The 9800-nt window shown below is 36.4% G+C and overlaps 1 pseudogene across 1 annotated transcript; it reads left to right on the top strand.

The window, feature by feature from the left end:
* Positions 1-659: 659 nt before the first annotated feature.
* Positions 660-1610, top strand: LOC308649014 (putative olfactory receptor 2W6; annotated as a pseudogene). The gene has a single exon. The product of its transcript is annotated as a putative olfactory receptor 2W6 (transcript).
* The last annotated feature ends 8190 nt before the right edge of the window (positions 1611-9800 follow it).

The raw sequence follows: 9800 nt of genomic DNA, 5'->3' as shown, positions 1-9800 counted from the left end.
GAGAAGAAAAGAAAAGGAAAAATATTATTTCTCAGCAACCAAAACACAGTTTTTTAAAAAGTATAGCTATGAATGCCAGAATTATTACAAAAAGAAGGAAAAATATGAGTACTAAAATAAGTGCAGTAAAAGAGATAATCAGATAAAGATGTTTAGAAGTGAATATGGAAAATATTTTCTGCTACCAAACAGTGGAGTTTAAAAAGTAAACATGCCATTTTACTTTTTTACCTCAAGCACAGTTCCTTTGATAAAGGAAAGACATCATAATCAAGTGATCAAGAGACAAATAGTGTCATGGTTCCAAGGAGAAAAAACTCCTCAAAATATATCCCACTCTTAAAATCAAGTGATTGACTTTATGGATTTATTGCTTAATTAAAATACATGGAACCATGGATAATATGGCATATTAAGGCTTTTCAATGATTTACAATTCAGTGTGATTGCATATAGCATATTATTTTTAGAATCACTTTAGCTATGGTGGAATATGGAGATACTAAAGTCACGAAAACAAATATGAAAAATGAGCCAAATGGGGGAAAAGCATTCAATTATTTAAGTTTTGATACCCATGACAAACATCAGAGATTTAGAATTCTACCTAAAGCTAATACTGTCTTTGATTACCATATTATTGTCTTTCATAAGAAACAATGGAAACAAGCAATGGAAGTTTCAGAACAGACTTCATCCTTCTAGGGTTTTCTGATCAACCTCAACTAGAGAGCATCATCTCTGTGGTTGTCTTTATCTTCTATATTGTGACTCTGGTAGGAAACACAACCATCATTCTTGTATCTTATCTAGACACCCAGCTTCATACCCCCATGTATTTCTTCTTATCTAATTTGTCCTTTTTGGACCTCTGTTATACAACTAGCATTATACCCCAGATGCTGGCAAATCTATGGAGTCCCAAAAAAATCTATTACATATGGAGGGTGTGTGCTCCAATTCTTCTTTGCCCTTGACCTGGGAGCCACAGAATGTCTTCTCTTGGCTGTGATGGCCTATGATCGCTATGCTGCTGTCTGTCAACCTCTTCACTACACAGTAATAATGCACCCTGAGCTTTGCCAAAAGTTGGTGCTGACCTCCTGGTTGGGTGGTCTTGGCAGTGCCTTAATTCTTTGCTCTTTGACTATAAAGTTGCCAAGATGTGGACACCGGGAAGTAGATAATTTTTTCTGTGAAATGCCAGCATTGATCAAGATGGCTTGTGTCTATTCAAAAGTAATTGAGATTGTTGTCTTTACTCTTGGAGTTATATTTCTTCTAGTACCTCTATCATTAATTCTCATTTCATATGGAGTTATCATTCGAGCTGTAATGACAATCAAGTTGGCAGCAAGGTGGAAAAAGATCCTTAATACATGTGGTTCTCACCTCACAGTAGTAACTCTATTTTATGGAACACTCATTTATATGTACATGAAACCACAGAACAGCACATCTCAAGAACAAGGAAAGTTCTTTACTCTCTTTTACACAGTCATCACACCAAGCCTTAATCCTCTGATCTACACTTTAAGAAACAAAGATGTGAAGAGTGCAGTGAAGAGAATATTACAGATTAAAAAAACATTCAACAAAGTCATGAGTGACAAGGAAAAAATGCATCAAAGCACAGAAAAGCAAAGAAATATTGTTCTTTATTAATGAAGTTTCATTAATTTATTCAAATACATGAATACATGTCTAAAATTTACCAGAATTTGTACCAGAAACTTTTAACTTTGTAAATAGATATTAAATTGAGGAAATACTAAGGAGATAAAGATATATATGTAAAACATAAGCACCAAGACCAATCATGGACTATAGGTAAAAATGTAATGATGAAATATAATAAATACAGTAAATATATATAAGGTATTAAAGAATCTATTTTAAATCAGTATTATTTGAAGCTATGAATCTTTTTCTTCCCTGTTTTATTAATTCTCTGAGGAATAACACATCCCTTCATTCACATGATGGACTGGATCAACCAATGTGGTAAACACTAACAATCAAACAATACACATTCTACCTCAAAGTTTAATTGGACATATGGTCACCATGCTGCAAATCACATTTATATCTTTAATATGAACCTACTTACTCTCACCTTCCTCAGTTCCCTTCCTGTTAGCTGGAATGTGAATGTTACTTGGACCATGCAAATGGGTACAGAACCCTAAGAGAAAATATACAGTAGCCCACTGGCAGAGCAATGCCTCCAGACCATTGTCTAATAATAATCAATTTACTGTGTATTTGTGTCTCTCTATTGGAATAGCTTAGCTCTAAACCTTATAAGACCTGATAAGGAATTTGGGCTATGTCCTGGAGGGAGCTGTGGTCCTTGGACCAGAAGCATCAACATCAATTGAAAAATTATTAAATACAAATTCTTAGGCCTCACCATAGAACTACTGAATAAACAATTTGAGGATAAATCCAGAAATATACATTTTTAAACAAACATTTCGAGTGATTCTGCTCAGGTTAGAGTTTGAGAAACACTGTTTTAGGAAAAGTAGTAGATATAAAGTGTCTCTAAACATTAAATGAATGAGGTTTGGTAGATATGAATTACTTTCTTCCCTGGTAGATATGGAAGATAAAATGAATATCAATTTCTCAAAGCATTTACATAAATACCCTAAAATGTCAGACTAAAGATCAGGAACAATCCATTAAAGACCTCTTTTCTATCACGAGGAAAATAAGAAGTTTCACTTAAGATTAAATGATATCAGTGTAAAGTGTACTTCTTATTTAATACCATACTCTTTAGACATTTTGGTTTTATAGTATTCTATATTTTTTGGATGTGGTGGTAGTTTATGGTTATTTCTTACAAAAGAGCTTGAACCTCTTAATTAGCAAAACAAAATTTAGTGATTTTTTTCTTTGCTCCACATTTATCACTTGTTTTGCTGGTAAATACATTCAAAGTCTTGAGGTCCCTGTCCTGGAGAATAAAGTAATCTACTTTTCTATAAATAAACTAACTCACAGATTTGAAATCCTCTCTGCAAGTGATAAATTCCACATTTCTGCAATAACCTTCATGTAACATTTCATAGGCAGAGTTGTCCACAACCTACATGAAGTAATTGGATGAAGGAATAAGAGTACTAAGGACTTACAAACTTCTATCTCCAATACTTAAACCCTGTAGTTCCCAATTGTTTTGGTGAAACTTGATATCTTTGTTTTACATGAATACATGTCTAAAATTTACCAGAATTTGTACAAGAGACTTTTAACTTTGTAAATAGATATTAAATTGAGGAAATACTAAGGAGATAAAGATATATATGTAAAACACAAGCACCAAGACCAATCATGGTCTTTGCATGTGTCTTTACAATTGTCAGTTTTATAAGTCTTTGTGAAAGGGAAGAATATGAGAGTGATATCATGCAACAGTTAAAGCATGAAGAGAATACAAAGGTTATAGTGTTATAAGGACTATGGAAGAAAGACAAAGGTAAAAAATGACAACACCCACCGGCAGAACAGGCCCAGCGGCCTGCGGAAGGGCAGAGCTGCCCCCCCCACCTGCAAGGTAGGCGGAACTGTGACCACCAACAGAACAGGCCCAGCGACCCGCGGAGGGGCAGAGCCGCCCGTGCCTGCAAGGTAGGTGGACCTGCGACCCACCGGCAGGACAGGCCCAGCGGCCTTCAGAGGGGCAGAGCCACTACCCGCGCCTGCAAAGGAGGCGGAATTGCGACCACCGACAGGACAGGCCCAGCGGCCCACAGAGGGGCAGAGGTACAGCCCGCACCTGCAAGGTAGGCGCACCTGCTACCAACCGGCAGAACAGGCCCAGCGGCCTGCCGGTGTGGTAGGCACATTTCCCCAAATGGAGGAGGAGCAGTGCCCCTGCCCACGCCTGAGCAGGAGACTTTGCAACTATACAAGAGTAATACAAATATATAGGGGGAAAATTGAATAACACAACAGTTTCAGCAAGCAGAAAGAAACGCGAACAGTATGAAGAGACAAGGAAAGAAAGGACCACAAGCAATGCAGGTCAACTCAACGTTAGAAGAGTTAATATCTGCAGCAGATGGAGTGTCAGATAAAGAATTCAGGAGATACATGCTTCAGATGATCTGGAGTCTCAAGGAAGACATTAGACAGCAAAATCAGACAATGAAAGATCACTTCAACAATGAATTACACAAACAATTCCAGGAAGCAAAAGATCAACTATACAGGGAGATAGAGGTTATAAAAAACAAACAAACAGATATCCTAGAAATGCAGGAAGCAATAAACCAACTTAAAAACTCAATTGAGAATACTACCAGCAGAGTAGAACACTTAGAAGATAGAACATCAGACAATGAAGACAAAGTATTGCAACTTGAAAAGAACATAGACAGCTCAGCAAACTATTAAGAAACCATGAGCAAGAAGTATGGGATAACATAAAGAGACCAAACTTAAGAGTCATTGGGATACAGGAAGGTATAGAGGTCCAAACCAAAGGAATGAGCAATCTATTCAATGAAATAATTTGAGAAAACTTCCCAGACTTGAAGAACGAGACAGAATCCCAAATCCTAGAAGCCTACAAGATGCCAAATGTGCAAAATCAAAAGAGATCCATACCTAGACACATTATAATAAAGATGACCAACATACAGAACAAGGAGTGATTTTTAAAAGCTACAAGAGAAAGGAAGCACATTACATTTAGGGGTAAACCAATTAGGATAACAGCTGATCTCTCAACACAGACTTTGAAAGCTAGAAGATCCTGGAATAACATATTTCAAACACTGAAAGAAAATGGGTTACAACCAAGAATTGTGTATCCAGCAAAATTAAGCTTCAGGATGCAAGATGAAATTAAAACCTTCCACGATAAACAAAAGTTAAAAGAATTTGCAGCTAGAAAACCATCTCTTCAAAACATACTCGGCAAAACATTACAGGAAGAGGAAATGGAAAATAACAATGAAAACCAACAGTGGGAGGTAGGACAGTAAAGGGGGGAAAATAATCAAAGAGGAAAACAAACCATGTTCAGTAACATAAATAAACAAATATGGCTGGAAGAACAACCCATATCTCAATAGTAACCCTAAATGTTAATGGCTTAAACTCACCAATTAAGAGACACAGGCTAGTAGAATGGATCACAAAACATGAACCAACAATATGCTGCCTACAGGAGACGCATTTGATAGGAAAAGACATACATAGACTGAAGGTGAAAGATTGGGAAAAATCATATCACTCATATGGACTTCGGAAACAAGCAGGAGTGTCCATACTCATATCAAATAAAATAGATTTCAAGCCAAAGTTAATCAAAAGGGATAAAGAGGGACACTACATATTGCTCAAGGGAACCATACACCAACAAGACATAACAATCATAAATATATATGCCCCAAACAATGGTGCAGCTATGTTCATCAAACAAACTCTTCTCAAGTTCAAGAGTCTAATAGACCACAATACAATAATCATGGGAGACTTCAACACACCTCTCTCACCACTGGACAGATCTTCCAAACAAAAGTTGAATAAGGAAACTATAGAACTCAATAACACAATTAATAACCTAGACTTAATTGACATATATAGAATATACCACCCAATATCAAGTAGTTACACTTTTTTCTCAGCAGCACATGGATCCTTCTTAAAAACAGATCATATATTATGTCACAGGCAACTCTTAGACAATATAAAGGAGAAGAGACAATACCATGCATCTTATCTGATCATAATGGAATGAAACTGAAAATCAATGATAAAAGAAGGAAGGAAAAATCATGCATCACTTGGAGAATGAACAATAGGTTACTGAATGATCAATGGGTTATAGAAGACATCAAGGAGGAAATTAAAAAATTCTTAGAGATAAATGAAAACACAGACACAACATATCGGAATCTATGGGACACATTGAAAGCAGTTCTAAGAGGAAAATCCATTGCTTGGAGTTCATTCCTTAAAAAAAGAAAAAAAACAACAAATAAATGATCTCATACTTCATCTAAAAATCCTAGAAAAAGAAGAGCAAAACAACAGCAAAATAAGTAGAAGGCAAGAAATAATTAAAATCAGAGCTGAAATTAATGAAATTGAAACAAAAGAAACAATTGAAAAAATTGATAAAACTAAAAGTTGGTTTTTTAAAAAAATAAATAAGATCGACAGGCCCTTAGCCATGCTAACGAAGAGAAGAAGAGAGAGAACTCGAATTACTAGCATACAGGATGAAAAAGGCAATATCACAACAGACACTTCAGAAATACAGAAGATAATCAGAAATTATTTTGAATCCTTATACTCCAATAAAATAGAAGATAGTGAAGGCATCGATAAATTTCTTAAGTCATGTGATCTGCCCAGATTGAGTCAGGAGGATATAGACAACCTAAACACACCAATATCAATTGAGGAAATAAACCATCAAAAGATTACCAACTAAGAAAAGCCCAGGACTGGATGGGTATACAGCAGAGTTTTACAAAACCTTTAAAGAGGAACTAATACCAATACTTTTCAAGCTATTTCAGGAAATAGAAAAAGAGGGAGAACTTCCAAATTCATTCTATGAGGCCAACATCACCCTGATTCCTAAACCAGACAAAGACACTTCAAAGAAAGAAAACTACAGACCAATATCTCTAATGAACCTAGATGCAAAAATCCTCAATAAAATTCTGGCTAATGGGATACAAAAACATATCAAAAAAATTGTGCACCATGATCAAGTAGGATTCATCTCGGGGATGCAAGGCTGGTTCAGTATACGGAAATCAATAAATGTTATTCACCACATCAATAGACTTAAAAATAAGAAACATATGATCATCTTGATAGATGTGGAAAAAGCATTCGACAAAGTACAGCATCCCTTTATGTTCAAAACTCTCGAAAAACTAGGGATAACAGGAACATACCTCAACATTGTAAAAGCAATCTATGCCAAGCCTCAGGCTAGCATCATTCTGAATGGAGAAAAATTGAAGGCATTCCCTCTAAAATCTGGAACAAGACAGAGATGCCCTCTCTCACCACTTCTGTTCAACATAGTTCTCGAAACACTGGCCAGGGCAATTAGACAGACGAAAGAAATTAAAGGCATAAAAATAGGAAAAGAAGAACTTAAATTATCACTATTTGCGGAAGACATGATTCTATACCTAGCAGACCCAAAAGGGTCTACAAAGAAACTATTAGAGCTAATAAATGAATTCAGCAAAGTGGAAGGATATAAAATCAACACCCATAAATCAAAGGTATTCCTGTATATTAGCGACAAATCCTCTGAAATGGAAATGAGGACAACCACTCCATTCACAATATCCTCAAAAATAATAAAATACTTGGGAATCAACCTAACAAAAGAGGTGAAAGACTTATACAATGAAAACTACAGAACCCTAAAGAGAGAAATTGAAGAAGATCTTAGAAGATGGAAAAATATACCCTGTTCATGGATAGGCAGAACTAACATCATCAAAATGGCGATATTACCAAAAGTTCTCTATAGGTTTAATGCAATGCCAATCAAAATCCCAACGGCATTTCTTCTAGAAATAGAGAAAGCAATCATGAAATTCATATGGAAAAATAAAAGACCCAGAATAGCAAAAACAATGCTAAGCAGGAAGTGTGAATCAGGTGGTATAGCGATACCAGACTTCAAACTATACTACAGAGCAATAGTAACAAAAACAGCATGGTACTGGTACCAAAATAGGCGGGTGGACCAATGGTACAGAATAGAGGACACAGAAACCAACCCACAAAACTACAAATTTCTTATATTTGATAAAGGGGCTAAAAGCATGCAATGGAGGAAGGATAGCGTCTCCAACAAATGGTGCTGGGAAAACTGGAAATCCATATGCAACAAAATGAAACTGAATCCCTTTCTCTCGCCATGCACAAAAGTTAACTCAAAATGGATCAAGGAGCTTGATATCAAATCAGAGACACGGCATCTGATAGAAGAAAAAGTTGGCTACGACATACATACTGTGGGGTCGGGCTCCAAATTCCTCAATAGGACACCCATAGCACAAGAGTTAATATCTAGAATCAACAAATGGGACTTGCTCAAACTAAAAAGTTTTTTCTCAGCAAAAGAAACAATAAGAGAGGTAAATAGGGAGCCTACATCATGGGAACAAATCTTTACTCCTCACACTTCAGATAGAGCCTTAATATCCAGAGTATATAAAGAACGCAAAAAATTAGACAATAAGATAACAAATAACCCAATCAACAAATGGGCCAAGGACCTGAACAGACACTTCTCAGAGGAGGACATACAATCAATCAACAAGTACATGAAAATATGCTCATCATCTCTAGCAGTCAGAGAAATGCAAATCAAAACCACCCTAAGATATCATCTCACTCCAGTAAGATTGGCAGCCATTATGAAGTCAAACAACAACAAGTGCTGGCGAGGATGTGGGGAAAAGGGTACACTTATACATTTCTGGTGGGCTGCAAATTGGTGCGGCCAATTTGGAAAGCAGTATGGAGATTCCTGGGAAAGCTGGGAATGTAACCACCATTTGACCCAGCTATTGCCCTTCTTTGACTATTCCCTGAAGACCTAAAAAGAGCATGCTACAGGGACACTGCTACATCGATGTTCATAACAGCACAATTCACAATAGCAAGACTGTGGAAGCAACCTAGATGCCCTTCAATAGACGAATGGATAAAAAAATGTGGCATTTATACACAATGGAGTATTACTCTGCATTAAAAAATGACAAAATCATAGAATTTGGAGGGAAATGGATGGCATTAGAGCAGATTATGCTAAGTGAAGCAAGCCAATCCCTAAAAAACAAATGCCAAATGTCTTCTTTGATATAAGGAGAGTAAGTAAGAACAGAGTAGGGAAGAAGAGCATGAGAAGAAGACTAACATTAAACAGGGATGAGAGGTGGGAGGGAAAGGCAGAGAGAAGGGAAATTGCATGGAAATGGAAGGAGACCCTCAGGGTTATACAAAATTGCATACAAGAGGAAGTGAGGGGAAAGAGAAAAATAATACAAGGGGAAGAAATGAATTACAGTAGAGGGGGTAGAGAGAGAAGAAGGGAGGGGAGGGGAGGGGAGGGGGGATAGTAGAGGATAGGAAAGGCAGCAGAATACAACAGACACTAGTATGGCAATATGTAAATCAGTGGATGTGTAACTGATGTGATTCTGCAATCTGTATACGGGGTAAAAATGGGAGTTCATAACCCACTTGAATCAAAGTGTTAAATATGATATATTAAGAACTATGTAATATTTTGAACAACCAATAAAAAAAAGAAAAAAATGACAAAATTATGGCCACTGAAAATGAGTATCAACTTTGTGATGAAAGCCTATCTCAATTTTTGACAGATATTATATTTATCACTTTAAAACCTTCTAAGCAAATTCTCTAACCAATTAAATCTTACCTCATATGAAAATTCCTGAAAAACCTCAGTGTCTTCTAAACTCTCTCAAAATTCAGACCATATAAATATTAAGCCATTGACCAGGACAGGGATAAAGTTCAGTTAGTAGAGTGCTTGCCTCATATGTACAAGGCCCTAGGTTCAATCCCCAGCACCCACACACACAAAAAAAAAAATTAACCCATTTTCCCGTTTTATTTGAGTTTGTATGTGTGTTGGAAGAAAAGACACTGGTGAGTTTCTCAACAACATAGAGCTTCCTATTAATAGGTAGGAGTAGTAGGAACATGAAGTTAAGGGGATAATTCTACAAACTGGAACTATGTGCTGGCTGTCCACATGCTGTCTT

Source organism: Spermophilus citellus, assembly GCF_964194105.1.
Source record: "Spermophilus citellus genome assembly, chromosome: 5".
In the NCBI taxonomy this organism is placed as follows: Eukaryota; Metazoa; Chordata; class Mammalia; order Rodentia; family Sciuridae; genus Spermophilus; species Spermophilus citellus.
The sequence above is the reverse complement of the archived record's forward strand: the minus strand, read 5'-3'. Positions and strand labels throughout refer to the sequence as shown.